The sequence below is a fragment of the Lissotriton vulgaris genome, chromosome 1_2 (assembly GCF_964263255.1).
Source record: "Lissotriton vulgaris chromosome 1_2, aLisVul1.2, whole genome shotgun sequence".
NCBI lineage: Eukaryota > Metazoa > Chordata > Amphibia > Caudata > Salamandridae > Lissotriton > Lissotriton vulgaris.
The window spans coordinates 230,392,059-230,418,381 of record NC_141686.1 but is presented as its reverse complement, the minus strand read 5'-3'; positions in this window follow the sequence as shown (position 1 = coordinate 230,418,381).

Sequence of the window (26,323 nt, the reverse complement as noted above, 5' to 3'; positions counted from 1 at the left end):
CACGGAGTACCTGGAGAACAACTTACTACTGCACGACTCGCAATCTGGATTTCGGGCAGGATACAGTACGGAGACGGCTCTGCTGGAGGTCTCGGAGACCATTCGAGAGTGCGTGGACAGAGGCGAGGAGGCCATGTTGGTCCTCCTCGACCTGTCCGCGGCATTCGATACGGTATCCCACTCCATCCCCCTTGACCGACTACGGCAGATGGGCATTGGCGGCACTGCCATCCGTTGGATCGAGTCCTTCCTCTCTGGAAGAAGTCAAAGGGTGCTGTTGCGGCCCTTCAGATCGGAGGAAAAACCCTTATCTTGCGGTGTGCCACAGGGCTCGGCCCTCAGCCCTCTGTTTTTTAACATATATCTTGCCCCTCTGGCCGGCGTGGTGGAGTCCTATGGAGTCAGGGTGGTCTCTTATGCTGATGACACTCAGCTAGTGTTCTCCTTTAGGGGCCACTCTGACTCCGCGTTCTCCAACTTCCGCCGGTGTCTTAACAACATCAGTGATTGGATGTCTGAAAACCATCTAAGACTCAACGCTGACAAAACAGAGGTGTTGTTTTTTAACCAGAAAAATTCCATCCCCTCCTCCTGGTGGTGGCCCACGGCATTGGATCCCGCTCCCTCTCCCGTCCATTCGGCCCGCAACCTGGGCTTCCATTTCAATGACTCTCTATCTTGTAAGACCCAGATTCAAAAAGTGACCTCGGCTTGCTTCCTAAAGCTACGCATGATCCGGAAAATCCTTCCCTATCTCCCTTTGGATTCCCGCCGGACAGTCACCCACGCTCTCATCACGTCCCACCTGGACTATGCTAATAGTCTCTATGCCGGAGCTCCCCAATACCTGACTGACCGGCTTCAGATTGTCCAGAATGCGGCAGCGAGGCTGATTGGTAACATTTCTTATCGTCAGTCAGTTGCCGCATATCGTAGGGAACTGCACTGGCTTCCTGTGGCTAGCCGAATTCAGTTTAAGATCCTCACTCTGACTCATCGAGCCATTAATGATCGCGGACCAAACTATCTAAAAAAACGAGTTTTAATATCCCGGTCCATCAGATCTTTAAGATCCAATGACCTATGCCTCCTGATCTCTCCCCGCTTTAGACTTTCCAGAATGGGTGGCAGAGGATTCAGCGTCATTGCTGCAAAACTATGGAACTCCCTGCCAGTCGATCTCAGATTCTGCTCCTCTGAATCTGTCTTCCGGGCCAGACTCAAAACCTGGCTCTTTTCTAGACTCTGATCTATCATGTCATTTCCCCTGTCTGTTCCCTTTTTCCCCTCTGAGACTCAGGTTCCAGCGCCGGGACACCCCTCCGGGGGTAGCTGTGCGCTTTATAAGCTACATAAAATAAAATAAATAAAAATAAATGCTGTACTGTTTCTGGGAAGGGAAACAAATATTTTAGAATGAGGCACACACATTGAATTTCACCTAGGTCGCCTGTGGAAGAAGCAGATTTTCCCTAGTTATCCTCAAGCACTGCTTGGCGTTAGTCGCCTCTAATTCACTCGGTAATCTATACTACTATTATAAAGGAAGAACTTTGAACCTTTGAAGCGGGTAAACTCGGGAACCACAGCGCCAATCCACACACCCAGTACATCGTTGTAATTGTCAGGGTATGCAGATGGACATAGGCTATATAAATTAAAAAAATATAAGTTATTTAAAAAATTTACGAGAAAAAAAAAAAGTAGTCCCATGGAAGTAGCTCCGGGCGGGACGTGCGTGCTGACATCAGGAGCGCGGGGAGGAGTGGTGTCCAGGAGCGCGAGGAGGAGTGGCGGACATGAGCGCGGAGGAGCGGCGGACAGGCCGGGAGGAGCGGTGAGGAGCGGCGGACAGGCTGGGAGGAGCAGAGAGGAGCGGTGGACAGGCGGGGAGGAGCGGCGAGGAGCGGCGGACCGGTGAACTCAGGAGCGCGAGGAGGTGCGCGGATGAGGTAAGGCTCTGGGGGACCCACGGACAATGTCGGGGCGGGCGAGGGCCCAGGCGGGCAGAGGTCCTGAAGCCTGATTGCTCCCAGACAAGGTCGGGACGGGCTGCTAGTTATCAAATAAAGAGGCGGGCACTGGAAAGCAAGGAATGGATTTATTTACTCCGGAGGAAAACACATCAGATCAGACAAGTAGTATGTCGTCTCGAGGTGCTCTAACTGCATCTCTGTGGCCTGGCCTTATATACACAATCTTGACTCTTTATTGCAGTGTAATACATTCCTGACATCACTTTGATGTGTGTTAAACATTTCTGGAATCCCAGCTTTAAGCTTCTTCCCACACATAGTCAAACAGTAAATGTCCACCACCCCAATTTCAACAGGTGATGGCTATCACTCAGCTGAACATTCCTGCAGGAGCTGAAATATGCGCAATCAGTCGGATCTCATGGGGTCGTGGCATTGATTAATTCCGGCTCCTTTGATGGGAGGCGAGATCTTACTGTACGGGGGCAATAAACTGTATCCGCAGGGGCTGAATATGGCCTGGGATTGGATCGAACAACCAGGTGCAGGGGAAGAGGATATAAAAGGGGGGCTGTTCGTGCGCGAGGTACGAAAGGGCATGTGAGTTTGGCACGGGTAGTGGCTCCGGGGCAGGGTCGCCCTGAGGATGCTTGATGACTCTAACATGTGTGCTGGGGGGGATTGCCAGCAGGCGGGGGATGATAGCGAGGTCAGGAAGACGTGCAGGCGATCGACAATGTACGAAGTGGCCACAGTATCTAAAATGGCTGCCACTTACGTGCTCATAGGGGCCTAAATTGGACAAGATGGCACCGGTAGTGTTTATATCGTAATATAATGTTCAACATGCCAAAGCTCTGTGAGATGAAGTGTGTCACTGGCACATTATGTGGATTCGCAGGACACCTCTCCAATAAAATGCATACTTGACAATTTTCCAACGGTATCTATACTACTATTATAAAGGAAGAACTTTGAGGCTTTGAGGCGGGTAAACTCGGGAACCACAGTGCCAATCCACACACCCGATACATCGTTGGAATCCTCAGGGTGTGCAGATGGACATAGGCTATATAAAGTTAAAAAATACGTTATATTTAAAAAATTTACATTATAAAAAAAGTAGTCCCCTCGAAGTAGCGCCGGCCGCGACCTGCGTGCTGACATCAGGAGCACGGGGAGGAGCGGCGTCCAGGAGCAGCGGACATGGCACGGGGGAGGAGCGGTGATGAGCGGCGAGGAGCAGTGGACTGAGGAGCGGCGGCTGAGGTAAGGTAGCGGGGGTCGGGGCAGGCGGGGGGACGGGGTGATGTTGCAAGGCTCCAAACTACCACGATCACGCTCATTACTTTTACCTCAAACACAGCTCAGTAAGTTGAACTGCAGAGCGCCAGCGTTTCAGCGTTTCAGCTTTAAGGGTTTAGGTTGACACGCTGGCATTATGTTACCATGCTGGAATCTCGGCACGCCGAGCTCCGTCAAGGGTAAACCCCGCTCAAAGAGACCCCACAGGCGAAAGTGATCCGTCAACCTCAGAGCCGCGTTTAAATGTGCCCTCTTTTCGTGGTACTTTTCATGTGGACCGGGAAAGCGAACAGCCCGAAGCGCACTGCTGTGACTATCATATGTCGCCTTTTTAAGGCTCCGGGGGACAATGTCGGTGCAGGCGGGGGTCGGGGCAGGAGGGGGACGGGGTGGGCGGGGACGGGGAAAGCAAGCAGCCCGAAGGAAAGCCAGGAAATCTGGTTCGGTTTATCCCCACTCTAAACACATGGAAATGGTAATTTCCAGGCAAAGGCTGGAGTAATAGCTGCAATACAGTGAGACGGTTTTACATTATAGTGCACTGCTGTGACTAACATATGTCGCCTTTTTAAGGCTCCGGGGGACAATGTCGGCGCTGGCGAGGGACGGGGCAAGCGGGGTCCGAAATGCTGGACAATGTCGGGGCAGGCGGGGGTCGGGGAAGCCTGATTGCTCCCGGACAAGGTCGGGACGGGCTGCTAGTATAAAATAAATGCTGTCAAAGTCTTTTGAGAAGTGACCAATGAGGAGGTAGCCATTGCTTCACCTGAATGACACCTATGGATAGAGTGAGATTAGATAGATTTCAGTATGGAAAATGCTGATTTCTCATATTTTGAAAATGTCCTGATGGTTTTGGACATTTTTGTAATTTCTCACTATCTCTCTGTTTCTGCTCCAATTATTACAGAAGCTCCAGAAAGAAGGGAGGAACTCCCCTTACCATGAAGCAAGATGCAGGTTTGATGAAGGTGGGTAATCTCACTCCTGCTACTGGCTCAGCTACTCGTCTAACCTGTAGGCCGCACAGGGTTTTGGACACCTACAGACTGAAGGGCTGATTTATTTTTAGGGGACCTGCCAATGGGTCTGCCATGTGGACAGAGTATATAACTCTGTCCCCATGGTGGAGAGGTTGCACACCTAATTTAACAAGCATTTGCAATGTAATAGGTCTTACATTTACGAAAGTTTGAGCTATTGACATTGCAAATCACAATGCCTTAATATTTGTTTTTGTTTTAAAAACATAACTAAGAGGCATTGTAATTTACAATGCCAATAGCTTTAACTTGTGTAACTGCAAGACCTATTGCATTGCAAATGCTTGTTTACTTTGTCATGAAGCATTTCCTGGGAGTACATTTGTTACAATGATCCCTCCCCCTCTATGTACCCATAGACACAAGTGCTCTCTTTTCACTCCTGCACCTGCAGCCATTTTGCTTCCTGTGTAAATTTTACATTTTCATTTTCGTTTTTCTTTTACATTTAAATTTAATGTTCGAGTAACGTCATTTGCCATGTCAAAACAGTACATTAAGGGGGGGGGGCGTGGCTACGACGCAAACTAAGATGGCCACCTGAAGCGACCGGGACAAGCCTCTCCTGTCTTCATTCATTTCCTATTCAAAAAGGGGGGTGGTGATGAACAGAGTGTCTGAATTAAGCAGACCACTCTTACCCAGTCAAGAGATCAGGGCTTGACCCATCACCATTATTTAGCTCACTGCATCACCCCAGTTCAGAACCAGGCTATATGCAAATTAGTCTGACCCAGTGCCTCATGGGAACAGGGGAGACCAAACTACCAAGCCAATTCTTCACGGGAAAGGAGAATAGCTTCCGGGGACCGGTATCTGGCATTTCAGCCGTCGTCGGCCCGGCTTGCTTGAATCCTGGTGGTGCAGTGAGCAAGGGACTCATGTCTGAGTATACCCTGCCACACTTGTGGGGGCAAAAAACGATTCAAAAAGGGGTGTGGTGATGAACAGAGTGTCTGAATTAAGCAGACCACTCTTACCCAGTCAAGAGATCAGGGCTTGATCCATCACCATTATATAGCTCACTGCATCACCCCAGTTCAGAACCTGGCTATATGCAAATTAGTCTGACCCAGTGCCTCATGGGAACAGGGCAGACCAAACTACCAAGCCAATTCTTCATGGGAAAGGAGATTAGCTTCAGGGGACCGGTTTCTGGCATTTCAGCCGTCGTCGGCCCGACTTGCTTGAATCCTGGTGGTGCAGTGAGCAAGGGACTCATGTCTGAGTATACCCTGCCACACTTGTGGTGGCCAAAAACGATTCAAAAAGGGGGGTGGTGATGAACAGAGTGTCTGAATTAAGCAGACCACTCTTACCCAGTCAAGAGATCCCAGTATAAGAATTGGCTCGGTAGTTTGGTCTGCCCTGTTCCCATGATGCACTGGGCCAGGGTCAGACTAATTTGCATGTAGCCAGGTTCTGAGCTGGGATGGTGCAGTGAGCTAAAAAAAAAGGTGATGGATCAAGCCCTGATCTTTGGACTGGGTAAGAGTGGCCTGCTTAATTCAGACACTCCGTTCATCACCACCGCCTTTTCTGAATCGTTTTTGTCCACCATAAGCGTGGAAGGGTATACTCAGATGTGAGTCCCTTGCTCATTGCACCATCAGGATTCAAGCAAGCCGGGCCGAAGACGGCTGAAATGCCAGAAACTGGTCCCCGGAAGCTTGTTTCCTTCCCTGTATAAGAATTGGCTTGGTAGTTTGGTCTGCCCTGTTCCCATGATGCACTGGGCCATGGTCAGACTAATTTGCATGTAGCCAGGTGCTGAGCTGGGATGGTGCAGTGAGCTAAAAAACGGTGATGGATCAAGCCCTGATCTTTGGACTGGGCAAGAGTGGTCTGCTTAATTCAGACACTCTGTTCATCACCACCCCCTTTTCTGAATCGTTTTTGTCCACCATAAGCGTGGAAGGGTATACTCAGATGTGAGTCCCTTGCTCATTGCACCATCAGGATTCAAGCAAGCCGGGCCGAAGACGGCTGAAATGCCAGAAACCGGTCCCCGGAAGCTTGTTTCCTTCCCAGTATAAGAATTGGCTTGGTAGTTTGGTCTGCCCTGTTCCCATGATGCACTGGGCCAGGGTCAGACTAATTTGCATGTAGCCAGGTTCTGAGCTGGGATGGTGCAGTGAGCTAAAAAACGGTGATGGATCAAGCCCTGATCTTTGGACTGGGTAAGAGTGGTCTGCTTAATTCAGACACTCTTTTCATCACCACCCCCTTTTCTGAATCGTTTTTGTCCACCATAAGCGTGGAAGGGTATACGCAGATGTGAGTCCCTTGCTCATTGCGCCATTAGGATTCAAGCAAGCCGGGCCAAAGACGGCTGAAATGCCAGAAACCGGTCCCCGGAAGCTTGTTTCCTTCCCAGTATAAGAATTGGCTTGGTAGTTTGGTCTGCCCTGTTCCCATGATGCACTGGGCCAGGGTCAGACTAATTTGCATGTAGCCAGGTTCTGAGCTGGGATGGTGAGCAAAAAAACGGTGATAGATCAAGCCCTGGTCTTTGGACTGGGTAAGAGGGGTCTGCTTAATTCAGACACTCTGTATACTTCACACTCTAGAAATACTCTCGCACATAGAATACAAAACATAATTTTGTCCCTATAGCTTTTAGCCCCAGAACGGCTTATTAGCATTTGTGTTCACACTTTCCGGTGATGTTTTTGTCCATACAACCGTAAACAAGTGTCTGTACTTTTATAAAAATAAATGGAAAGCGAAATACCCACTATACTCAATACTCTAGTGAGTATAGTATTTCTTCTTTATTTGGCCAGCTTCGGAGAACTAGAAGGATAGCCAGCATTCTAGCCTTTTTAGTCAGAACACCGGTATTTATTCCGGCCTGACTTCCAGTCACGTGTCCGTCTTCGATACACGGCGCCAGGAAACCAAGAGAGGGGGAACTACACAAACTAGGTAAATGAGCCCCCGCGTCATTATACCAAAACTTATACTTATCCGTCCTTGTGACATAAGACTTTGTCCTACTATATATCCAGTAGGCTAATCATTGCCATTCTTATATATTTAGGTGAACGTCCTACGTGAACAAAAAGGCATACCCGCCCTACCACGTACTGTTTTCTCCTCCCGGTTTTCACATTACTCGTGAACAATCGAGGTAGGCTCCTTTCCAGATTATTTAATATTCCTGACTTTTTAGGGACTTATTTATTCATGACACAGTTGTTTACTAGTTTATGTACATTTTATATATTCTGCAGATCCCGCGCAGCCCAACCACATAAAAATAACTTTGGAAATCCGCATACAGGATTTCTTACAACGCCCGGACTGGGTTTTTACTTAAATGAACTCTAAATCCTTTACCATCAATTTTTCTAAGAGGGTGAGTTTGTCTTATTTTCAACAACATATCTTAAACTATGACCACCGCTGCACTGAATAGCGGCTTTTCGAATTAGGGAAACCCCCTAGTTGCATAACTTAACAATCAAGAGCACATTTGGGTTAGCACCCAGCATAACCCATTTAATCCATCTCTCTTTTTTCTCATTATCCTTTCATTCTCCATCTTCTCCTGTAGACACTCAACAGAGTCTACACACTGACCGGCCTTCTCCCAAAAATTCACTTTCATAAAATTGAAGATTAGACATCCGGATGGAATGTATCTAATCCCAGTAGTATTTCAATCAAGGTATGATACCTAAGCAATATAATGGTTATTCAACACAAGAGAGTTTTATAAGTTCGTTAAAATAAATGCACAACTTTTCAGAACAACCTTGGAAAAGAGTCAACTATGTATTAAATATTGTGCACGATGTTTAACGCGTAATGATTGAAATTCATGCTGCCATTTTTCGCTTTGTTCTTAAGAATATCACTTACAAGTCACTTGGGATACCGCTACATATTAGGTACAACACTTTCTCACCTTGCCACTTCACTTCTAGATCCGGCCAGTGTTTTTCCGCTTGTGGGGTTATCAAACCCATTCCTTATTCACATATGTCACCTAACTAGAAATTTCTCTTCACGTTGACACAAAGTCACGCATATGCCATGCTTTTGTTGCAGAGTTTGACACAACCATAGTTACTACCTTAATATGTTCGCAAAAAGAACATGTTCCCAAAAATGTACCTTATGTTTTTATCCAGCCCTGAAGATTCGCAGTCTGTTCCCTGCGATGAAACACGTGTTGGCTTTTGAAATGGAACAATAAACAGAAGTGACTACACCAAGAACAGATTGTTTCTCTACCCTTGTATCTTATTTCTTGGATACTTATTCTCGGAGAATCACTGAATGTTTAGATTTGTCCGAATACTTTCATTATCTTTCTAAACAAACTTACATCAAAACTTTCTTATTATTGAATGTGTATAGCGCAGGGGCATTGCTGTCTTTGTCTAATTGTGTGGATCGGCTTGCTGGTCCTCTTTGGAGCGGTTGTTATGTTATGTTATGTTATCCGGATTTATTGAGCGCACAGATGCCCCAGCAAAGGGGCGTACTGGCGCTGGTACAGAACAGAAAGCCGGACATGAGTGAGAAAAAACACAACACAGCAGAACTAAGGAGCTAGAGGGAAGAGAAAGGTTTTGACAGCCTTCCTGAAAGCGAGGAGCCCATCGATAGCACGTATGTGGGCAGGCAGGGAATTCCATAGTTTGGCGGCAAGAACTCTGAAAGAGCGGCCGCCAATCCTGGATCTCTTAAAGCGAGGCACTATGGCTAGGTGGAGACCAGAGGACCTCAGAGAGCGTGCTGGGACGTAGGGGGAGATGAGATGCTCCAGAATCTGAGGGGATGAGTGTTTGAGGATTTTAAACGTCAGAGTAAGAGATTTAAACATTATTCTCTGTGCCACCGGAAGCCAATGGAGATTATGAATGGTTTTTCTGGCTGAGCAAAATTTGGGTAAGCCAACCAGAGCCCTGGCGACAGCGTTCTGGACGCTTTGGAGACGGGAGAGTTCAGCCTGATTGACTCCAAGAAAAAGGGAACTAGCATAATCTAGTTTAGACAGAATCATGGCTTGCACAATGAGTTGTCGGGTGGGAACGTCGAAGAATTTAAAGGTGGATCGGAGCTGACGCAAAATCCCAAAACACGATGCAGCAGTCTTTTTTAGTGTGGATGGAAAAGCCCAGTTGGGAGTCAAACCAAACCCCAAGATTTTTGACTTCAGTGACGGGGCTAGGGGTAGGACCAAGCTCATGCGGCCACCAGTTATCGCCCCATAGATGAGTTTGTTTCCCCACAATGAGCACCTCGGTTTTCATCCAGTGGGCCACGGATATGAGTCCCAAACGGAACTTAGCAGCCTCACGATCGGAAGCCCCACTAATGACGACCGCCAGCTGAGTGTCGTCTGCGTAGGACACGATGGATAGGTTCCCACGCATGGCGACAGCAGCTAGCGGTTTAACATAAAGGTTGAATAAAGTGGGGCTGAGAGCCGATCTCTGCGGAACTCCCTGGGCAATCGCATGTGATTTAGATTCGAAAGGGGGGGTGGTGACCCTGAAGGAGCGATCAGATAAAAAAGATCTGAACCATTCAAGAGCCAGATTGTCCACCCCGGCCTCAACCAGACGTTGCAGTAAAATGTCATGGGAGACAGTGTCGAAGGCGGCACTTAGATCAAGGAGCACCAGTGCCGCCGTATGACCTGAATCCACCAACATGCGAAGATGTTCAACCATATACAGGAGCGCAGTCTCGGTGCTGTGACCCGGCCTGAAGCCATTCTGCGAAGGATCTAAAATATTCGCTGAATGGAGATGGTTAGTTAAGATGGTGTTGACATGGGCCTCAGTCAGTTTAGCAGCCCACGGGAGGAGGGAAATGGGGCAATAATTTTCAGATTTTTGAGGGTCTAGAGCAGGTTTTTTTAAAATGGGGATTACCCGAGCCTGTTTCCAGGCACAGGGAACATAGCCCGAGGACAGGGACAGATTAATGAGCTTACAAAGCGGGGGAAGACAGAGAGAGGCAGATTCTCTAAATTGTGCGGGCCGCAAAGGATCTTTAGGGGAGCCCGACTTCACTCTAATAACAAGTTTGTTAAACTCCTCCGTAGAAAGCTCCGGAAGATGGGATAGCGTGATGGTAGTTTTAGGGGTGGCTGTGGTACACTGCCGAGATCCTGTAGAGCTGGGGAAAGCTCGATAGATACCTTCCACTTTACTAATAAAAAAGGCAGCTAAGTCCTCGCAGTGGGAGGAAGAACAAATCTCAGCGGCAAGTAGTGAGCTCTTTAAGTGCCTTAAAGATAAGTTTAACAGGGTTGGTGCTGGCACTGAACTCACGAGAAAAGTAGGAGGCCCGGGCCCTGCAAATAGCTCTGTGGTACTTCTTGATGGTGGCGAGGTACAGAGTTTTCCTGACCGGGTCGTATGACTTACGCCAGGCTCTTTCGGCTTGTTTGCAGGATTTTTTTAAAAGCCGAAGAGAGTTGTCATACCAGGGACTGGAATGGGAGCGCCGCTGTTTGGTCTGAGTAGCAGGAATAAGCTTGTCCAACACATTAGTAAGCCAGTTACAATAAAGATCGTAACCAGATTCTACGTCAGTGAAAGGGGCCAAGGGGACATCGCCCAAAAGCTGATGGAAATCGCTAAGTTTAAATTTTCCAGAGAAATAGAGAGATGGGCGTTTTCAATAAAAGTGGTTATTTATTGAACACTTTTCTTTCTCATGCAAGAGAAATGAATTGCTACAACCGCTATACTTGTCATAAAGTAAAGTGCGTACAGTAAAAAGAGTATTACAAAATAATACTGTAAAAGCATGATATGTTTTCTAAGCCATAAGATAAATACATAAAATAAGTAAAAGACTAAAACATACTCCACTGGTGCTTTCTAAAATACGCCTACCCCGGTGTACCTAACCTAAGTCTAGTACGAGGGAAGACGTAAGTGTGGTGTAGCAAAGATTTAGTATTTTCTGCAAGGAATCTATTCAAGATTTCTCTTAAGGTTCTAATCAGCTCTGTACCTTGGTTTTAGTATTTAGAGCTCTTTTATCTCTTTCTCAGGACTCGATTTCCCAACAACCCTCAAGGGTAGCTTGGAAACACTGGAGCTGGATTTCTCAGCTGGGATTTCTCAGCTGAGAAGACAGCGTCTTTCTCTGTGCGTCTGCTGGTGGGTCGGCTTCATTCGGCACTTGCTGTAGCGAGCTGTGTCGGGCAAGTAGATAGTTGAACTGCTCCAAACCACTGTGTGTTTGCTAGGGCAAGTGTGGGTATATTTATACCGGGAAGGTGCTGAGTTTAAAGTAAGTTTGGACATAATAACATCACTAAGAGCTCGCAGTTCTTTGAAAACTTCATGAATTCTTGAAGAAATCAATATTCAATATGCGATGCTCTATTCTGCAAAGCTCAAGGTCAACAAAAACGGACAGTCACACATTTTCACAGACCCGAGAGCATTGCAGAAGGCACTGAAGGACTGGGCGAGAGGACAAAGGAAATCCCCGGACACTGAGACAGCCGATGGTGCCTGCGGTGGTAGCCTGGAAGACCAAGACTGAGTACCTAAGAGTGCGGGTAATGTGCTAGGCCTTTAATGGGGCAGAGACTGGAGCACCTGCTGAACAGAGAGAACGATGGGCGAGGAGTTACCTATGTTGGGAATAATCTCTGATGCGAACAGGGAGAATAGATGCCAGCTGAAGGAGAAGTGATGAGAGTCGAGCACTGAGATTGTATTGTGTCATTGACTTTAGGAGTAGAGCAACCTCCACCCACATGTGGTGACACTGAGAGGGGAAGAACTAGTCGGAAGGGGGCTGGGGGAAGGGTGGGTCTGGGGTTTGGCAGTATCGTGACCTAGTTTGGGGTGGTCCGCTGTGGGGGTGGGGACGGGTGTTGGACTTGGTGCTGGGGGGGTCTTGTTTTTGTTTTTTGATGCCAGAATTTGTAGACTCACAGGCAATTTTGTTACCGGTGAACATGGTGGTCCATTATGGTTTGAAACATTGGTTTCTGTAGGTGGCGCTTGACGGCTTGGAGGTAGACAACCGAAAGGAGGCACTCAAAGCAATAACATGGAATGTACGAGGGCTGAATAATTTTAGGAAACTACGTAAAGTCTTGAACTATTTCCAGAGACACCACATAGATTTAGCGCTGTTACAAGATACGCACCTGCCCGAAAACAGCCCAAGGTTGCAGGCTAGAGGCCTGAAGCACCAGAATAACGCCACAGGATTTACAACTCACGTGTGAGGTGTGCTAACCTGGGTGAACCCGAAATCGGAATGCACTTTGAGACAGTTATGTGCTGACCCGGGGGGGTCGGTACGTCATATTACAATTCACGGGCAGGGGGATAGACATGCTAGTGGTCAATGTATACGGCCCTAACTTTGATAGCCCTGAGTTCTATCGGCAACTAGCCGCGATGGTGCGGGGTTTTCCTGATCTACATGTAGTATGGGGATGGGATTTCAATATGACCAGATGCCCGGAGCTAGATAGGTAGAGGCTGATGCGGGAATACCACAGTCACAGTCACCGTGGGCTGAATTTCCCCATTTATTGCCTGATCATCTCGACCTACGCGGATGATACCCTTCTATATGTCCGGGAGCCAGAACAAAGCCTGGCGCTACTCTTGAGTGAGGTGGTGCGGTTTGGGGCTCTTTCGGGGTTAACGGTCAATTGGAATAAATCCATTACTTTCCCTCTGACCCCGGCCACAGAGCAATTTGAGATGGAGTACCCCTTGAGTATTTGGTGCAATACCTGGGGATCAGGGGTGGCTGGTGACATTTGAAAGTGGTGGGCGTAAACTAATTTGCATATTGCACCGCAGTAAGCGAGCCCGAACCACCTTGCATCCATCCATACATCATTCATGCATCTACCCACCCACCCATACTGCATCCATACATCATTCATTCATGCATCCACCCATCCATCCATCATGCATCAACCCATCATGCATGCATCCATGCATCCATCCATACATCATTCATGCATCCACCCATCCACCCACCCACCCATCCTGCATCCATACATCATTCATTCATGCATCCACCCCTCCATCCATCATGCATCCACCCATCATGCATGCATCCATGCATCCATGCATCCATCCATACATCATTCATTCATCCACCCATCCACCCACCCATCCTGCATCCATACATCATTCATTCATGCATCCACCCCTCCATCCATCATGCATCCACCCATCATGCATGCATCCATGCATCCATCCATACATCATTCATGCATCCACCCATCCATCCACCCACCCACCCATCCTGCATCCATACATCATTCATTCATGCATCCACCCATCCATCCATCATGCATCCACCCATCATGCATACATCCATGCATCCATCCATACATCATTCATGCATCCACCCATCCATCCACCCACCCATCCTGCATCCATACATCATTCATTCATGCATCCACCCATCATGCATGCATCCATGCATCCACCCATCCATCCACCCACCCATCCTGCATCCATACATCATTCATTCATGCATCCACCCATCCACCCACCCATCTAACCTGCATCCATCATTCATGCATCCATCCACCCATCATGCATGCATCCATCCATGCACCCATCCACCCACCCATCCACACAGTGACAGCATTAATGGCCGACAGCAAAGTTAAGGCATCAATTAGATCTCAAATAATCCCTGCGTCCTGTTGTCCAAACACCTCCACATGTCAATTCTTACCCACCAAGGGTTCAATCTAGCGTTGGAACTGTTTTATTTTCAATAGCTATTCCCATAGTTTTATTAAAATGAGCATCAACAAAATTACCAGAAGCCCCAGATTCAATCATTGGCTGAATCTTAATAATTGCCCTTTCTGCAAACTAACTCTATAAACAAAAACAAATGCAGCTGTGCTTTTTGCACTTTTTGGGTCAAGAAGATCCGGGACACTACATAAAGAGAACTTGAAAGTGTGGCCTCAATCATTAATAGGTCTTCTCTTTTTCCACGTACTGACTTTCACTTGTATAACTTTTAATTTGGATTTCAGGTTTCATGGGACAGTCTTTTAAAAAGTGGATGATTTTACTACAATACATGTAAAGTTTCGTTTTTCAGGACTACTGTACAATTTATTTGAGAATTCCTACAAACTTGCACAATGATGCCGAATGCAGGCATGCGAGGGTGGATATTCTGACATCGTGCCTGCAGTTCTGTGAATCAGGGTCTGTGCCTTTTACACGTTAGCACCACCATATGGCCGGGATGCCCGCCACCCCATCCCAACACCAATCCCCAAGGATGGGAGAAGTCGGACACAGGTTTGAACTTTTGGAAGGCGGGAGGGAGTCACCCTCCCGGCCGTATTTATTAAAATATGAAACAAAATTTAAAACATTAAATAAAAGTTTCATCATTATGTACAATTTTACATTTATTACATTTCGATGAAGACATGTTCTTTGGCTAACCTTAACAGCTCTCTAATACAAAGGTTTCCTAGCCGAGTCTAACATCCTGAAAATGCATACATTCTAAATTAAAATTGTACATCCTAGCATTAAGGGCCAACGGCAAGGTCTTAACCAGTGTCAGATCCCTACTACCAAAATCTCGACCTCACGGTGTGAGTGGCGCATGCTGAGAGGACTCTACCCTCATTGCCAACTGTAACTTCCCTTGTCGTGGTGGGGGCCCCCTTTCCACTCGACGCCATCTTAAAGGTCGTCCGAGCTCCCGTGTGAGGTATCTGTAGGAAGGACAGCGTGGACTCCCCCCCATCCCCACACTCTCTATCCGCCGTCGCGGATATCCGGCACCGGGAAATTAGTAGGAGGGGCATCTAGCCGCCTCCCCCCTGGGAGGGGCCTATGGCCGTCTCCTCCTAGGCGACCCATCCTTAGTGGGTGCCGCCTCCCCGTGGAAGGGGCCCATGGCCGCCTCCCCCCGGACGCTCCCATCCATTCTGGGTGGAGCCCCCCTCTAGGGACCTTGAAATTACTGCTCACCGATCATGACCTTACCGCCACAGGCCGGATAGTTGACCGACTATCCGGCCCCCCCTACTCCTCCTAAAGGTCATGCTTCGTCAAACCCCTTAGCCACGCTATGAAGTCTCCTATGAGTAAGTCATTCCCCTCCCTGGACAGATGAACCCCATCATTCAGATACATGTGATCACCCCGAATACACCCGTGAGGAATGCTATGCAACTGCGAAGGGCGGAACAGTTTACCAATTTTATTGTTAACCCTTTTCACTGAATGGTTCAGTGCTGACACCGAAAGGCCCCCCCGCCATACCTTCCTTGGGATCATGTGGGACCAGGCAATCGTGCACCCCGGGACTCTTTTAGCCAACCAGCTAACAGCCGACAAAATGTGTTCCAATAACACTCGTCTACCCAGTGTCACCAAGTCATTGCCCCCCAGGTGTACTATGACTACAGATGGCGGTGACCTTTGCCGCCCTAAGAGACCCTCAAAAAACGATTCGAATTGGTCAAAACAGAGCCCGCCCTTCCCATGGAAGGTCACTCTGTACCCGTATTCCCCAGCTGCGTGAGTCGCGTCACCTGCCTTGAATACGTCCCCGGCGCGCCTCACATATGAGTGGCCCACGACCCATACCACTCTCTCTCCAGTCGGTGATCCTTGACCGCTGGTCTCCTGGTGCTGGGTCGACTGCAAATTCCGCCCCGCGTGACAGGCTCGCGAAACTGTAATTCAAACAAAAGACAAGAAGCGTGAGTGCATGTCAATTGATCTTTACAACATGTGCAATCGCACATACCTTTTGAAGCAATTCGAGGACCAACGTCCCAACTGTTTTACTTCCTCTGCACTCTGACCCCTGGCTGTAGCCTCAGTAGCAGCCCCTATCCTAAAGGAGTGGGTCCCAAAATCGCACGGGTCCATGCCAGCAGCAGCGATTGACAGTGCTAGCACCCTCTGGAACTGAAATCTCGTCAGTGGGGTGCCATCCCTGTGCCTAAGCAAACTCCCCCCCCATGTAGCCGCCCTTAGTGCCAAGTATTCCTCTATACACTTTATCGGGCACGTGAGGGACCCTCGCGCGCGCTGCACGATAACACTATTTCCCATAGCTCCCTGGTCAGTCTTGGACCTGGCTATCGAGATCACCATTGAATCACCCCTAATTTGGACGTGATCCCTGCACAAGCCTCCCTCAACATCTTTCTTGTTCCTCGCGACAAGTTCGCTCACCCGCATAGCCCCATGGAATGCCAATGGGAAAGCTGCCCGGAACAGAACTGCTTTGAAATGAGAGGAGCACGTCTCGTCCAGTTTTGCTACGAGTAGAGACAACCTGTCTAAGCCAATCGGGCGCCTCGCATCTTGCTTGCGACCCTCAAGGCGCTGCCAGCCGTGAAGGGCTTTCTTAACCAAAAAGGAACCCGTTGGGTCTTTTATGCCATGCACCTGTGCCATGAATAAAAAGGCCGCCCTATGTCTACTGGCCGTTTCCGCTGATCGGCCTTCTCTGTGCAGCGCTACCAGGAACCCCAGGAAGGATTCCTCCTGACCCCAGCTCTGTCTCCCTGTTGGACCCAAAAATGTGCAGTAGGAACGAAACGCTCCTTCGTATGCCTTCCTTGTCCTGGGGGCTAAGCTTGCTGCCAAGAGGTCTTGTAATCCGGGGCACCGACTAGCCATAGCGCTTCGGGGAATGGTGCCACCACTAGGTCCGCTGTGGGTAGATAGCCCCTGAACGCCTGCATATGTGAATGAGAGAGTGCATCAGCTGCATGATTCAGTACGCCTGGCACATGTTTCGCCCTGAACTGTACATTCAATCTCATGCAAAGTAGTACAATTTCTTTCAACAATCTCAAGATCCACTTGCAGCGGGCTGCCTGCTGGTTAATGCACTCGACCACAGTCATATTATCAGACCAAAACACCACTAAGCGATCCCTGAAGTCGTCTGGCCATGCCATCAGAGCAACCCAAATGGGGAATAACTTAAAGAACCCAATGTTACCTGAAACGCTCCTTCGTATGCCTTCCTTGTCCTGGGGGCTAAGCTTGCTGCAAGAGGTCTTGTAATCCGGGGCACCGATTAGCCATAGCGCTACGGGGAATGGTGCCGCCACTAGGTCCGCTGTGGGTAGATAGCCCCTGAACGCCTGCATATGTGAATGAGAGAGTGCATCAGCTGCATGATTCAGTACGCCTGGCACATGTTTCGCCCTGAACTGTACATTCAATCTCATGCAAAGTAGTACAATTTCTTTCAACAATCTCAAGATCCACTTGCAGCGGGCTGCCTGCTGGTTAATGCACTCGACCACAGTCATATTATCAGACCAAAACACCACTGAGCGATCCCTGAAGTCGTCTGGCCATGCCATCAGAGCAACCCAAATGGGGAATAACTCCAAGAACCCAATGTTACCTGTGAGACCACTGGAGTGCCACCACGTCGGCCATACTTGCGCCAACCATCGGTTGCCAAAGATGGCGCCAAATCCCATGCTCCCAGCTGAGTCAGTCCACAGACCAAGTTCGTCTGAAGACGCTGGTGGCTTGTTCCACACAACTCGACCATTGAAGTCCACCAGAAATGCCAACCAAATGCGCATATCCTGGCGAACCTCCGCCGACAGTCTCGTACGGTGGTGTCCCTCCTTGAGACCCACCATTGCTTGTGCAATAGAGCGTGAGAAGGGGCGGGCCATTGGCATTATCCTCAAGGCAAAGTTAAGCTGACCCACTGTTTGCTGTAACTGGTGCAGGGTCACTTTCTCCTTGCCCAGGCATTGTATCAGGGAAGCCCTGAATTTGGCTACCTTTTCCATCGGTAAACGGAAACATCCTTCCACCGAATCGAGCTCAATTCCCAGAAACTCCAGTGAAGTAGATGGTCCGACCGTCTTACCTGGTGCCAGTGGGACTCCGAACTCCCGCATGAGGATGCAGAAGTCCCGTAGCGCCTGCGCACAACTCGTATCGCCGGCTGCACCCAAAAACAGGAAGTCATCTAAATAGTGCATCACATGCTTATGGCCCGTGGTCTCAGTGAATACCCACTGTAGAAAACAGCTGAACATTTCAAAATAAGCACAAGAAATGGAGCAACCCATCGGCATGCATTTATCCATATAATAACTCCCTTGAAATGCAAAACCTAGCAAGCGCTGATCCTGTGGGTGTACCGGGAGCAACCGGAACGCCGATTCGATATCTGATTTCGCCATCAGCGCCCCGGGGCCCAGGCGATTTAACATGGCCACGGCATCATCGAACGATGCGTACCACACTGAACAAACTTCGGGGTCAATGGCTTCGTTCACCGAGGAACCCCTTGGGGCGGACAAGTTATGAATAAGTCTAAACTCCCCAGGGTCTTTCTTCGGGACAACCCCTAACGGGGAACATATGAACTCCGCCACCGGCGGGCGATGAAAAGGCCCTGCCACCCACCCCAAGCTGACTTCTTTTGCAATTTTCCTTGCTGCAACGCATGGGTTGTGTTGGACAGATAACTGGTTTTTACAAAAGGAGTCCCCCAGAAAATCCCCCGCCGGGATGTGGAAGCCATGTAAGAATCCCTTCCTCAACACCCCCGCGGATACATGATCAGGGTATTTGTTTAACCAAGGAGTCAGAGCCATGATATCAACAGGTGTAGGCAATCGGTTGCAAAGTCTTACCTCACTCTTGCTTAGACCCCCCTTTACCTCCCGTCCCGCTGTTTTTAGATCTACAGCTACTCTCCTGGTGTGAGGAGTTCCCACAGCCCGCACACGCATGACTGAACCTACATGTTCCCTGGGGTCTGTTACAGTTGCCTCTATTGAAGCCCCAACAAACCCTACGCTTGCCGCCATTCCCGCCGGTCTTGGGCTGATAGTCCCCACCGGCGCCCGCTCGAAAGGGCACTGCAGGCTTTTGGCGGACGAACCCCGACCCGCTCCCGCTCGGCGAGGACGTACCTGCCGCCCCTGGCAAGAGCTGCTTGTGCCATGACACCGAGTCAAGGCAGTCCCAAGTCAAAGTAGCATCAAACTCTTTCGCTTTCCGAAATTTCATATCATAACCTTTCCATTCATCCCCCTCATACATGGAATAAAAATCCATAATCCGATTCTGATAGCAAGTCAACTCGGTCATCAGTTCAGGCTTTCGTTCCCCCATGACTGCAATAAATATGGAAAAGGCCTTAACCCAGTTCGTTACTGTCTCCTCAACCCTGAATTCCGCCATCTTGGCGCGCCATACACTCGGATGCCATAAATCTTTCTGGGATTTTGCATATTCCATCTCGCAATGGTCAGTCAATAATGAAAACATGTTAACATATTTGCCCCCCCATATTAGTTCTTTTGTGGCAATAGGGATGTGCTGTGCCACCCTTTCCCGCCTCGAGGGTAATGAACCCTCCCCCGCCATTGGCAATGTGTGCTTACCAGGTTCGGCCGTTGTTTCTGCCGCCTTTTCCCGACCAACCGCAGGTCCTTCCGGCGCCACCAGTGGGGGAACAAGAGGAACATTCGCCGTTGCGGCCTCTCTCGACTGCCGCAATTGCTCGATTATTAGTCTGGCCTCCTCGGCCGGGTCTCCCGCGGCCACTGCCCCCCCCCTGCTTTTTTCTTGAGCCATGGCAACACTGCCGCTAACTGGATGGCCAATTCGGGAGGCATCTCCTCATCATTAGCGGGAGTAATTACAACCGGGATCGGCAAACCTATATCTGGGTTTGGTACCGGGATGTCCGCCGGCGTGACGGGGGTGACTGGGGGTATCTCAGGAACCGGGACCTCCCCAGAAACCGCCCTCCTCTTGACCCGCTTCCCCCTTCCCTCGTGGATGACTCCCGGCAAGGCCGGGCCTATTACCTTCTTAGGGCGACCTAAGTTGCTCAGGGCCGCCAACTGTTTCTTAACCTCCGACAAACCTCGACCGATCGAATCAACTTTTCCGAGCTTTCGGTCCATGCCAGCCATTCGGTTCGACAACAGGCGTAATACCTTCTCCATCTCGGAGCCCTTTCCTGCTTTCTTGCCAGCCATGGTTTCGAGTATTCTGCTCTTAGTCGATCAACGAGGTCCTGGATCCTTCGTACTCCAAATAACTGAAAGAGAAACAACAAGATTACAAGTTCTCAAAATTGCCGCTTGTTCCGTCGAGGGCTCACGAGCAACGAGTGGGTGCAGATTTCAGAGCACAGGAACAAGAGGACGCTTCTTCGGATTCCCGCTCTATTTATTCTTCCGCGGGAGGGCGTGTACCCTCCTCCGGTACGCCTACTGGGGTGGTCTTCCGTGTAGGTGTCTAGGACAACCCCTCTTGGGCGGGAAAAGGCGCGCCCCGGCTACGCCACTTCGGGCATACCAGCCGAGCCACGCCCCCCGCCCAAAAAGGTTTCCCGGGGGGATCGGGGCACCCAACCATACGGTCGGGGGGGGACCGAGTGGTCGCCCCTTGTCAAAAGGTTTGTTACAACGTCCAACTCCCTTACAAAACGTACGTGCTGCACTCCAGTCCAAGAGACTGTTCGCATTGGATGGCCTGGACAAATGAGACATCTGTTCACTTTCCCCCAACGCCCCTCCCCCTCACACACTCTGGAGTACAGCTGCAGTCGAGGCTGCAGCTGACCTGTGCTCAGCCCGCTGACAAAATTCAGGAGAGGTGAGGACCCTGTCTTCACTATTTGCGACTCGAGTGTGCGGAATACGTGAGAATTCCCTTAGCGGCCGCCAGGGGCTCGCAGATGTGCATATAGAAACACCTATTCTCATTTCAAACTGGACACGTTTCCACTGTCACGGAAAGGTCAGCTGCGCCTGCGTGTCCTCCTCAGGCAGTCTTTCCTCCCAGCTGCAGTTATAATAAAACGTTTAACCCCGGCCCAAACTAATCCCATATTCTAACAAAAAAAGGAAAGGTTAATTTACCTGACCGCCGTCCCTCAGCGCCGCATCCTGGGACTTTGGCGCCTTCAATAGTTGAGCGGAAACCCTGCCCTCCATCCTCAGCCAATCCTGGCGCTGGAGCAGCACCAGGATTGACACAGGGCATAGTTGCTTTCTGTCCGCTGCCCATTAGAAGGGCAGGCGGACAGAAAGCAACTATGCCCTGTGTCAGTTTTCGCTCTTCTAATGGGCATGCACCAGGCACAAGTGCGCATGCGTGGGCAAGGCTGAAAAACGTGCCTCCGGCCCCACTCATGCGCACCTGTGTGCTGCTGCCTCCCCCAGACAATGCCTTATGCCTGTCAGTCAACATGACACAGGTCCGCCCACCCCCTTCAGACTCTGAAGGGGGTGGGCGGTCCTGGATCATGCTGACTGACAGGCATTGTCCCTCGGCGTTTTGAACTTAAGTAAACAGAGTTTACTTCAGTTCAGAGCTACGCCGAGGGAGCTGCCGGTACGGGCGGGGGGCAACGCCCCAACGCCCCCAATAGACGTACCGCCACTGCTGGGGATACAGCTGCACACGGACCCGGACACAGTTAGGCGGGAAAACTACGGGACTGCCATGGCACATCTGCAAGACAACGTAAATACTTGGGTGGGTCTACCGCTTTCGCTGATCGGCAGAATATCGATCATGAAAATGATAGTATTGCCTAGATTATTGTATTTATTCATTAATGTACCTATGGTTTTCCCGAAATGCTTCTTCAGCTGGCTTAAGTCATTTATGATAAAGCTAGCGTGGGCAGGGAAGCAAGCTAGAGTGCAGTGGAACGTCATGGTGTTACCATACCACCTCGGTGGTCTGGGTGCACCGGACTTTGAACTATACTTTCGAGTGGCGCAGGTCGCGCTCGTTCACAGCTGGATACATGATAAGGAGAATGCGCCGTTTGTCCAGCTTGAGAGGCTATAAGCAGCTTCAAAGTCATTGCCAGATATAATATATGACCCAGTAGACAGACTTACAGGATTGCTAGACTCATTAAACTTGCCCAGACACGCATGGCAGGCGCTGCTGCAATACTATGCAGGAGCTCTTCTGTATTCCCCACTGATGCCTATTAACTGGATGGCTTGGCTCTCACCATGCACTGTACCTGTAAAAGGTGTCAACTCCACCCTGAACGACTTGGGCATAACTAAGGCTGGGGATATGTTTGAAGGGGGGGGCGCTTAAATCGATAGCTGAAGGGCTCACACCAGAAGCTGTACCCACTGGACTACAGCGCTTCCACTATTACAGAGTTAGAGAGGCCTGGCGGGAAAAACTGGGGGAAGACTTATCGGAACCAGCAGAACTGTTAGAACTCACACATGTGATTAAAACAACCTCCCCCCAAAAAATGGTTTCAACCCTGTATAGGATGGTCGTAACAGGCAGGGCGACACGGTATAGTAAGGCACGCCTTGAGTGGCAACTAGACCTAGAGACGGCAACTGACGATGACATGTGGAGATACTGTTTTACCAACACGAGGCGTATTTCCCTGAATGGGAGACACCGATTGATATATTTTAAATTTATTAATAGGGTTTACCATACTCCGGAAAGACTGTGCAGATTCGGCCTACAAGACAATGCAGCTTGTGACAGATGTGGGGTTGGTAACGCAGGGTTCTTGCACTTGGCCTGGGAGTGCCAGGGGGTGCAGCAATATTGGGGCAAGGTGTTCCACAATATGGTTAAGATATTGGAAGAAGTGATAGTCCCACCCCCAGCCCTTGCACTACTGGGATACTCAAAGGGACTGCCGAAAACTCAGAGAAGCTTAGTGGATATTCGACTGCTGTTAGCTAAACGGAGGTTTGCTTTATGCTGGATGAGGGGACCTCTCCCTAAGATAGAACACTGGGACGGGGATTTGACCTACTGCTGCACCCAGACAGAGAATTACAGTGACCTTTTAACACTGAAGAGCAGGCCTAAGAATTTTTGGGGGTTATATGCAGAATACAAAATGCGCCTGGAAGTGACTGCAGAGGAGGAGAAAGGAAGTGAGGTGAGCCGCACTGCTGGGTAACATGATGAGGATGCTCTGGCCCCAGTAGAGGAGTGATTTAAAATTAGCTATTATGGGTCAAGTCAGAGAGAGCTGACACGATGTCAGGGGCCTCCTGTAGGTCCATAGCCAAGTGGGCACCTAAAGGAAATGTAGGGAGGCACCACAGGTTCACGGAACATATTGTAGCGCTGATGGCATCGTTTGTTGTGGGTTTGTAAAATTGTAAAAATGTGACAGAAACTTTTATGTATGACATGTGCCTTAAACGGGGGAGAGCTGACATGACTAGTATCTAAGGCCGCCCGACCTCCGGGATGTGGGCTGAAAGGCTGTGTTGGATCAGTGGAAAATGGGTTGTGCTGTCCCGCGTGAAGTGCGACACACTCCGACTGTATGGAATGCCACTGTCACTGTTGAAAAAAAAAGAATAAATAAAATAAATCAATATTCAAGCAAGGGGTTTTTCCTGACTGCTGAAGACTAGTTTTTCCAAGAAATCGTTGAGGATTATAGGAACTTAGTGGAAGTAGCCATGCCGTATTTGGACTGCATAGGCCATGTCTAAATATGGTTGTGATTTCTATGCCTATATAAGGAAATGGTAAGTTATACCTACATAAGGGGATGAATTGGGAAAATTACACTAGGGTCCTAAAATGATACATAACACCCACTCCACGTATATATGTTCATCCTTACTAATTACTAAGCATTAAAACATATCTAAAGCATGTGTTCACAATCCCACCCAAAAATACACAAAAATGCACTTGAAATGGTTGTACACAAAAATGAGCATCGTACTGTACGCATATTAAGCAGTGTTTTCATTCAAAGCATATAGTATGACATTTGAAAATGCTGATTGAATGAATCACGAAATTACATTTTATGAAATGGCTCTTAATACAGAAGAGAAGGTCGAGGCCATTTCATAGCATATTATATGTACTTGTGCTAGAGGATAAGGTCAAATATTGTCTCTAGGAAGTGTTGTAAATAAATCTTGTTCTCTAAGAATAGTTCTACTTAAAGCAGATTACTTTGTGCCAAAAATGAAAAAATAGTCAATTTTTAAAAAAGTCAAATCAATCAGTAGAAAAATAGAGTTTCCAAGTTAGAAGCTTGTTTTGAAAAGTGAAGGCCAAATTCAGAGTTCAGAGAACGCTCTGTGCTATTTTCAAAAGTTAGTAGGAGAAAACATTAAATCTGGCGGGCTGGCAAAGGATTTGTCTACCACAGTAGGTGAAAGTTGGAATATGTAAGAAAAAAGATCAATAGTGCATATATGAGATGCATCGCCGTCAGCATCGTCCGCATTAGCAATGTTCACAGAAGATGGTACCTGTGTGCCGCTTTCATCCCGTTCCTCACCGTCAGCATGTTGCGCCTGTAAGGTCTCAACGAATGCCATCATCAGGATTGGTAGTCGCTGGGGACAACACGTTGCATGAGCCGTTACCAAATGAAGCAAAGCGTCGATATCCATAGGCAGGGCTGATGGAAGTGTGAGACAGATGTCTAACACGCATTCTTCTCTGCAAAGCAAGCATCATAGAACAGGTAAGATGCAATCTTGACAGATTGGTCTGATCGAAAGAAACCATGTGGTATTCAGATCTCTTAGACGAGCCAAGCCGAGAATCTGTGTAATTCTGTCACGGTACCGTATTGCCAGGAGCGCTTGTTCCATGGCAATCTGGGTATCGCATATGACTGGACATGCCATATTAGAGCAGAAGGAACAAAAATAGAATTCCTGCTATGAGTCCCAAAACGAGAGGCAGGCCGCCAAACACAGAGTGCACAAAATTTGGAAAAATGCTCAGGACTGCTTCAAAGGGTGCTAATAGTCCTGAAAAAACTGTCTTAAATACATGTACAATACCACTGGTATCAGACATGTTTAAGATACGACCTAATATTTCTGTGAAATGTATAGGGCAGGGGGGCGTGGCTTGGACGGTGATGAGGACGGGTGCCTGAGTCCAATACTTCCGCCACCCGAGAGGAAATAACGGCGAATAAAGCGTCTTGAACGAAAAGAGACCGGAACAAACGGAAGGATCGAGTGTAGGAAGGTGCAGAGCACGAATCGGCCGACACGGACCCAAGGCAAAGGAGAAGCAAAAGGAGAAAACACAAGAAATAGAACGAGGAGAGGAGGCTGGGAGAGGAGCCTAAGATGGGGCATATGAGCGCATCACAACTCTGCGAGAGTCTTCAGAGCGCCGCAACAGAGCGTAAGGAGAAGGGGAACGGGAAGCGGGCAGTGCATAGAACAAAAGCGGACTGCACCTATGCCAAAGTAGCGTGGGCAAATAAAAGCCAAATAAGGGGGAGGTAAACGAAAACAAACAAACTCGAAACTGAAACTAACGTGGGCAGACAGAACGGAAGCGGCCATTTTGCACTTAGCCCCACCCCCTCCTCCGCATCACAGGCATCGCCGATCATTGCCAGCAACACGATCAGTGGCAAAAAGAGGCGAAAGGAGATAATCACGCCCAACGAACGCACTCAAAGCCAGCAAGACAAGAGCAGCGTAAGGGGCGAAACTGAAATTAACGCAGAGATACAAAACGGCGGTGGCTATTTGCACTCAGCCCAACCCCACCTCCGCATCATAGGCACCGCCGACCACTGCCAGCAGCGTGACTAGCGGCAACAAGAGGCGAAAGGAGAGAAACACGCTCAAAAGCCAGCAAACAAGAGCAGCGTAAGGGGAGAGCCAAAATCGAAACCCAAAACAAACGGGAGCGGCCATCTTGCGCTTTGCCCCACCCCTCCGGTTTGTCCCACCCCTCCTCATAACAACATGCACTGCAGTGGCGAAGGGAGACAAATGCACTCAAACGCCAGACAGGAGCATAGCCGGAGCCACAGAGCGTGGGGAAGCCGCCCTGCTCCCACAACGTCCGCAACGCCCACAGCCTCACCCGCCCCATCTGGGTCAGGGAGAGTATCGGACAATAAGCAGAGCAGTCAAGGAACTCTGGAAGCGGTGAGAGACAACAGAGGGTGACGCCAGCTGCCATAATCAATCAATCAATCAATGACATTTATAGAGCG